Source organism: Poeciliopsis prolifica, unplaced genomic scaffold (genome assembly GCF_027474105.1).
Source record: "Poeciliopsis prolifica strain line A6 unplaced genomic scaffold, Auburn_PproV2 SCAFFOLD001, whole genome shotgun sequence".
NCBI lineage: Eukaryota > Metazoa > Chordata > Actinopteri > Cyprinodontiformes > Poeciliidae > Poeciliopsis > Poeciliopsis prolifica.
In genome coordinates, this window is record NW_026562376.1 from 9,133,575 (window position 1) to 9,142,680 (window position 9,106).

General features: G+C 35.8%; 1 long non-coding RNA gene across 1 annotated transcript; it reads right to left on the reverse strand.

The window, feature by feature from the left end:
* Positions 1-2,547: 2,547 nt before the first annotated feature.
* LOC129364737 (uncharacterized) lies at positions 2,548-5,110 on the reverse strand. Its single transcript, XR_008606472.1, has 3 exons — positions 4,956-5,110; positions 3,243-3,333; positions 2,548-3,081 (listed from the first exon to the last, which is right to left on the reverse strand). It is a non-coding gene; the product is annotated as an uncharacterized LOC129364737 (long non-coding RNA).
* Positions 5,111-9,106: the final 3,996 nt, after the last annotated feature.

The window sequence follows — 9,106 nt, forward strand, 5'->3', positions numbered from 1 at the left end:
TGCCTACAATAAGCGTTTGTGACTATAAAGCTGATGTTGCTTGGAATAATAAAAAGTCCACCAGAATGCTTCTTAACACTGAGACCACAATAAATTACTTCCTCCTGAATTGGTCTGAAAAGAAAATATTTCTTTTCAGACCACCTCAGCTGCATGTATAAGCAGCAGTTTGTCCGGTATTAGCAAAAATCAATACAATACAAACGCCATGTGAACCATCACACAGAAATAGGTCTGGGTGCTGCAATTATTCCTGTTGAATTTGCTGAAGGAACACCTGCTTTAATCTTTTGTCCACATGTAATATGCTGGAAACAGGCATTAGTGTGCCTATGATTAGCATCGCAGCAATCGAACTTTAAAGAACCCTGAATAGGCTTTGACACACAGATCTCATAAGTGTACTTGTCTGTCCCTCTCTGTATGTCTTTGATGAACTGGATGCGAAGTGTGTCCATCATGCACTCAGAGGAGGAGAAGGAGAAAGAAAAGAAACAAGAGGAGCCCCACATTTACATCCTAATGTAAAAATATTCAACAGCTTGATTAGGGTGTGTGAGAGAAATACCCATCCAAAAGTAGCAAGGTGGTACCTCTCACAGACTGGACTGGCACCCCTGGTTTATATAAAAGCTTCTTTTTAGAAAAAATAGGATCATTAATGTAAGAGACATATTGACGGACAGCCAGAGAAGAGTATTAAACTTCAACATTACTATGGGTCTAAGAGTTTGCTGTGGCTACATCCAAGACTAAAATTTTTTTGAAGCCAAATTAATTTCCTTGGTGAAAAGAAGTAGTTGTGTGGATATTTTATTTGTGGTTAAGATGTTGGGACAATTATTTTTTCATGATTGTTTTGACCAGTCTGACTATTGTGTGTGCTGTGGAGCATTTTCATGAAATTGGAGGTGCAAAAAAAACGAGTCTTCCTCCTCTTGTCAGTGTTGTAGAGGCGCTCTCACCTCTGGCCAGCAGCACAATCACATTCATGATTGCCATTTCAAAGATATATATATTTTTTTTTAGCTTGAAGGAAAAAGAGTTTGAACACTGACAAAATGACAAATGCATAAGAAGAAGCCAGCGTTGCAGTCACTAGAAATGCTAAAATGTTGTCCTGCGGGGCCACACTTTGTGAAAACCATAAATGGAAGCGTGAAAATTTTGGACAGAGGTGTTTTTCTTCTCTGTCCTCCTCGCTCTGAAAGTCATCTTTTCCTCATGCAGTATGTGAATTTCCTTCAGCACTATATTTGCTGTTGGAAACCTTTTTATCCAAGTGCCATCAGTATTATTATTAGAAAATGGATCAATAACCCCTCGGATCATAAATCTTGCTGTCACAAGTCACTGACGTGGCAAGGCTGAAAGTTATATTTTCCTTTGGGTTTTGGAGGTTTAGTGTCAATGGATACTGCTGTGTACTGGCATGTACTCGATGTAAATATCGGTACTTGTTTTTTTGTGGAAAAAAATTCTAAAAAGAATTTAAAAAATTAACAGAATATACTAGTTAAATAATAAATAATATGGACTGGCATCCCTTCACTGCACAGCTGAGAATATAAGCCCAAGATGCAAGGTGTGTCGCATGATAAAGCCAGACAGGGAGTCACAATAGCCTATGCAGAAGATGAGAATATTCTTCGCCTATGACGGAAAAAGCCAGATTAGCTGGTAATCAGTGCAGCCTTTAATACACTGAAAAAAATAAGTCATTGGATGAACATAAAAAAATTATGGAAAGGATTTCCACCTGATTACTTTGCTTTATTTCAGCACCATGTACTTGTGTTGCTCCTATTTAAAGCAAATGTGTTAGGTCAACCTAATTTATTAAGATTATTCCAATGTAAAGCAAATGTGTTGGCTCAACTTGTTACAATGGTGATTCAATGGGTGATTCTAAATCAAACATGTTGGCTCAACGTAATATATTGTGGTTTTCTTATATAAATAAAATGAGTTGGCAAAACATAATTCATTAAGGTTGTTCTAATTTAAACCAAATATGTTGGCTTAACCAGAATTATGGTAATGCAATGGATGATTGTAAATCAAATGAGTTGGCTCAACTCCATTCATTAAGGTTATTCAAATTCAAATGAAATGTGTTGGCTCAACGTATGTTTTAAAGGTTCCTTTAACTCAGTTACTATAGTGTGACCCAGTGTAATGCAATACAGCCCGCCCAACTAATCTGCAATGTTTAGGACCAAATCATTGATGTAACTTCATTAAGATGAATGTAAATCTAGTTGAAACCTAGTACCACTTATTTTACAGTGGTACCTTCACACTACTTGATTCAGTAGGTACAACTCACTAAAAGTAAGTTAGCTCAACAAATATGCTTCATGCTAAAAGACAGCTAGTTAATCGTGTGGAAATCCTTTCCATTATTTCATGATGTTAGTTCAAAGACATATTTTCAAGCGTTAATCAAGCATTTTAAGATAGCACTAGGTGAAAGTGTATTAAGAACACACAACAATTAGAAAAGGTACAACACAATTGTATTTTCAGAATTGTTATAGTTTTTTTTACACAGCACAAAACACAGCTGAGTTGGACATTGAAATAAAAAACAACTACAAAAAGGTTACAGTTTCATTTCCCAGCCAATTCTTTACAACATAAAACATGTCAGTATAGTTGCTCAATTTAGAGAACTGTAACAATATAAATCTTTTCTACTGCAGACTTTAAACACTCTTTTTCCATATGAAACTTTACTCAACTTAGCGGCGAGTTTCATATTGAGAACTTGTGCTTTCTTTGATAAGTTCTTTCCATCCAATTTCATTATTATTTTCTGTATTACTTCAAAGGTATGCTTGAGTTACTGAGCAAGTTGAGTGCTGAACGCACTAAACTTGAGGGTACCTCAAGTTTAGTGCGTAGATTAGTCCCAGCAGCATCACTATTGCAGAAGATACACTGTCCAAGCTGTTCATAACTTCCACCCCCTCCAGGACAATCCCAACATCCAGATGCACATCGGCAGCCTCTGCACCCTCTGCTCAAATGACGATTCCGAGGACAGTCTCGGCTTTGGCCATTTCATTCATCAACGTCCTAAGGGAGTTAGGGAAGGGTATTGGGGGGAGACAATTCACATGTAATTAAATAAATAAATTAGACTGACATTGATTGAGTCACTCATGGACCTTAGTTGGTGAAAGTATTTTAACAACTCTTAGGACCTCTATTGTAAACACAAAGAGAATTTAACATACCATGTACTCCCTCACCAGCTTCTCTGGATCTTCATTTAGGTACACACAGACCTTTGAGGATGTACTCTCGTCTGACCTCAGCAGTGTCATCCTAAATATGCAGATCAAAAAACAATGAGAACAATCTCAAAACTCCAGCAGTATAGGTTCACACACTTGAAAACATAGCTGCATTCAAGGAAGTCACAACAAAAGTGATCAGTGACTTGCAGTCTATTTGAAAGATATTTAAAATTGTTAGTATCCCTTCATTATGCCATGACTAAAATGGAGTTTAACATCTTATTTAAACATCTAACTGAAGCTGTTAGAGGTTTAAATAAAGACATGAATATATCACCAAAGAAATATGTGAAAAGTACAGAATGGTCAACACAGTCTATATCCTTCTACTTAAATGGATATGCAAAGCATTCCATGTCTTACAAGTACATGGACAGTCTATGTGTGGGCATGGGTAATGTCGCATATGCCGGTGTTTAAGTGTAAAATGTTTTAACAGGTCATATCTACGAGACAGAGAGAGACTACACTCCTTACATTTCCACATCCCCACGCAAATAAAGACAAATAAAACAGACTGGCCAAATAAATTTAGCTGAACTCTAGCTTTATAAGCTCTCTAACACTACATTCAGTCACTTTAGATCTGGCAAAACTTACTATTAGCCACTGAAATCTATAACTTGATAGCCGATGAGCCCCTTGACTAGTACTTACGCAGGTGGATTACAGACAGGTGATGTTCTGAACGAGATCAGATATATTTTCAGCCATTAAAATATGCAATTCATACTGAACTGAGTTGTATCTTTTAGTACAAGTCCCTTGAATGCCTCATGAATAAAACCACAGGACACATGCAAGCACGTATGTGCAGAACAATGGTGAATTGAACATGGTAGAAAGCAATAGTAACACAGGTCAAAATGAGCACATACAATCAACACAAAAAATGTCAACATTTCAAAATTAAACCAATGAACTTCAATATTGTTTCTGAGCTACAATTATTTGGGGACAACAAAGAAGAGTCCAAAAAAAACCCAACATCTTTACAGCAGAGGAATATGTATTTTAAAGAAAAAAAATAGAAAGCTCAAGTCTGTAATAATGGATAATCCATTGAGAGTTTTAGCCTGACAAAATATACTAGAAATCCATAACTAACAGGTATTTTAGGAACATTTAACAAAGCTCAGAAAGCAATGCTTTCTGCAGGTTTCACCGACTGAAATGTAGGACTTTTTATTACCATAATTAATTAAGAATCTCGATGATGATAGAAAGGTACCAAAGTGTGTGTATCTACATTTACCTCCATAGTAACATTAATGAAATAGAATTAAAATAGTTAGAAATAGACTGATGTTAGATCAGTGTGTTAAAAATCCACTAAACCTCCAGGGAGCTCAGGAGGAGCAAAACTGTGACATTTCTGGGGTCCATTTGTGTCTCTGGCAGCAGCTTTGTACACTACATATGGCTCTGCAGACTTTTTTCGCACAGAATGTACCTAACATGGTGCGGCGATAAATGTAAACTTACCAATGATATCACATATAGCTATCTGCCTTAACCTAACCGACTTAATCTACAGAACATGAAATATGTGACACAAGTATGGAACAAGTAGAAAATGGTGCAAATGGCAGAGAAATTTTAAGTTACATATTTTTATATGGATTTAGATGAAAATAGTTTGACTCTTACCTTCTTCAAATTAAGTAGATGCACGCCAGGAATCTCCCCTCTGCCCTTGAAAAAACCCAACAAGGTGCAAGCCAGTTATCTCGCGTGATTTTCCGTAATCTCTTGATGTCGCTGGATCCTCTTCAGCGAGAGATGAGTCTGACACAATAGCGCTTTGGAACTGACGTCACTGTATTTTTTTTTTATTAGATTAACTTGGACAAATATTGATATTAAATAATAAAAAATATATATATATATATATATATATATATATATATATATATATATATATATATATATATATATATATATATATATATATATATATATATATATATATATATATATAATATATATATTTTTGGCACAGCCAAGAGCTCGGGTCCTCCGGTAGAGGACCCGAGCTCAGAGGATAAGAACCACCCGCGGTGGGTATATATATGTTAATTAGATGTATTCAAGTTCAGATAACGTCATTCAATCACATTAGTCCAGTTGAGAGAAAAAAAACCGATTGTCTCGCGTGTTCTCTCGCGTGATATCCCGTGATCTCACTCGTTGTCGTCAGCACAATATCAGTCTAACTATAATGAATCATGTTAGCTCAACATGATTCAATTTTATAAATGTGAAGTCGTGGAATATCTTGTTTATCCAACATGATTTTATCACGTTTTCGCTTTAAACCCAACATTATTGTGTGAAAGACATGATATTCTTTTGTTAATGTAATACGCCCCGACGTTCTTTTTTTTTGGCGGAAGATCTAGCTGACGTAATTGAATCACGTTATCTCACCTTGAATACATTTTATTCCATTTGCGAGAGAAAACCGATTGTCTCGCGTATTCTCGCGTGATATCCCGTGATTTCCCGTAATCTTGCGTGAACTTGCGTGATATCCCGTGATCTCACTCGTGGTCTTCAGCATAGGATCTGTCTGACTATAATGAATCATGTTCTCTCAACATGATTCAATTTTATAAACGTTGAAGTTGTGGAATATCTTGTTATGCAACATGATTGTATCATGTTTTTGGCTCAAACATGGAATTATTTAGTTAACAGTACATGATATTCTTTTGTTAATGTGATAACCCCTGAGGTTCCTTTTTTACAGTGTACAGTTTCCCAACCATACACACAAAAATATCCCATCCTTGTGAAAAACTGACTGCAAAACATGGCCAGTGGGTTACTTTATGGATGATGGTAGACCAACAAGGTATCAGGATGTTCACCTGTGACTAAGATCTTCCAAACTGGACCCACGGCCGATAATTAGTTTTCTTGACAGTCTGTACAGTGGGCAGGATGGTGAGGTGAATATCCGAAGTTCACCGTAGTAGGATTTATTTTCTTTTCAGATTATATTTCTTCAATGTAAGATACATTATTTAAGTCTAGTTAACTCATTCAGGACTTTTTAAACATTACTATCAAAGGTTCTGTAAACTCTAAACTTGACACCCATTTTTGTTTTCTGTCTTTCAAATTGCAGATGAAATAAAGTCCTCTCTAACAATTCTCCGTGTTGCTGGTGTTGAATCTACAAAGGATCACATTTTATGATGCAAATGTCTAAGTATAACTGAAAGGGATATGTTGATCTGGCCAGATTTAGCCTTACATATTTTAGTGCCACAGACTCAAGAAAAAAAAAAGATTTTTTTGCTGCATTGGCAGCAAGAACCCTGCTGAGATCCTTGGCTGCTTTAACAGACGCTCTGCATTGGATTTATGTGTCAGTGGTTCAATCTGCAACAGATGAACATCTTTTCAGTTGCACACAAGATGGGGGTGTCAAAATGACGTATTCATACAAAGAAGCAGGTCCATTTACTATAAAAGCATCAGAGCAGGAACGCTGAAATATTGTTCTGCAAAATATCACAATCATTTAAATAAATTTGAGTTGGTCTGCCGGGAGAAAACAAAACAAGATTACACAAGATTTATTTTATTTATTTCTGTTGCATTTAATAACATTATTAGGTGGTATTATTTACATTTTGACAGATTACCTTGTAAAGTTAATTTATTTAATTAGCAGCAAGTGTACCATAGTGATTGACAGCACAAAGACCCTCCTCTTGGTTCTAATTGGTTGTTTTAGTCCTGGAGTGGAGTTAAAACAAACTTATCTTTCCTGTTGAAAAGTTGTTTTTTAGTTAATTTTGTCTTATTTCAAGGGCACTAAAATATTTGCTCTAGAAATTAGACTGAAATATTAGTTTTGTGTTTCGCAGTAGGTTCAAAACGATATTCTGTTGTCTGATTGGCAATATTAAAACATAATTTCAAAATCAAAATGCTTCCAACTTTATACAGCTGTATTTTCCAAGTTGAAGTAATATGTTAGCTCCTTTAAAAATTTGATTTGTTCAACTTTGAGCTTGATAGCTCTAAATAATTATGTCTGCAATTTGTGAGTATTTGCAGAAAATCTGGTCGCCATAGATGGCAACATTCAAAATAGAAAAAGAAAAAAAAAAAATTGGATCATGCACAGAGCTGCGTTTCCACATTTCGCTGTTTGTTTCCCAACGATTTGTCTCAGTGGCCTCCACAGACAACCTATTTCACTTGTGAAGCATGGCCAGGGGCTATGCAGACAACCATTTCCACAGCTGTGAAATCAAACAGAAACTCTGCAGACATCTACTCACAAACCAGCAGGTGATGATGACATGTCGAATCAAACCATCCTGCTCTGCAGTTGCTTAAAAAATAAGTAAAACATTAATAGGGACTCATATGAATGTTCAGCTAAAATGCCATGTCACTTAGAAATATTCATATTGTCATTTACTCTAAGAAGGTTTCCACCCATCTTACTTTAATGCCGTGTTCTCTCGTCCTCTCCATTTTGAAGAGCGGTAAAGAGATCAGCTGCGTCATTTAACGTTTAAATTCTAGCAAAAGAAAAGTCATGGATTAAAAATGAGTGAGTAACTTCAAAACACTGAGCATTTTAAAACAGTAGTGTTTCAGTTAGTTGCTTTTATCAGAATCATGATGGTCACCTTTACAATCGTCCTTCCTGAGTATGTTTCTATTTTTCTTTACACCAGGGACGATAAGTGTGAATGGGGGTATAAAATTGCTTTTAGGTTACTTTTAACCCCCAAAACTGGTGGAGATAAATCTGTTTAGATAAAGTGTTTGGATAATTTTTTTTTTCACTTTTGATCTAAGTGCATGTGAGATCTCCAGTGATTCAAGTAACAAAAGCCTCTTTGGGAAGATTCGTCATCCTGGTAACCAAGACAACAGTCTACCTTTCTTCAAGACTGTTTCCCCCTTTTTGTTACCAATCTGTGAATTGAAGCTGACAATAAGCTTCTTTTTTATGTATATATAACCTTTCCCTTACCATCACCCGTTACCCAGGTAATATTGCTGGTGCAAACATTACTTTATTACAGATGGCGATAGAAAGCAGTATTTTCTTTCATGGCCCTAAACAGCTGTCAAAGACTTATTTTAATGGCTCACCACTCAAGTGTTGACGTAATTATGGACCTTAGTCAGTTCAATGGATATTAAGCCATTGCAAGAAAGATAAATGTTGTGTAGGTGTGGAGAGAGTCTCATCCAAGAGCGAGATTGAATGCTACAGAAATAATATTTCAAAAGAAAATTTACTTGGTAATTAAGATGTTCATACGAGTTTTACTTTCAAAGTAAATTAGTCCATGTGATTTTAAAATCCTTGAATCCTTAACATTGTTTTGAAATTCTCACTTTATGAGTTGCTCTTTGTGGCTGGAAAACACATTTGCGAGTCTGCTGATTAAATGAAAGTAAAAAGATAGAAAGTGGATATGGAGCTGAAGACGTCTGAGCAATTCTCTCTTAATTGCGTCACTTCTCCTGAGGGTTACAGCTGCAGACGTGGTAAATTTGTTCCGACATAACTAATTATATAATTCAGTCCATCACTGCCCAACTTTCAACTGTGCTTACACTCACAGAATCACCACTCAACTCTAATGATAAATTCAGAAATGTAATAGTAGAGATCCAACTTTTTTTTTGCTTTATTTAATTAATTTATCATTACTTTTACCCATCGACTAACTAGTGGCTTTACCTATAGTTCTTAGATATGGTTTGATATAACCTTTGAGAAGTCAACAATACCAGGTACTGCAAGAAAAATAGAT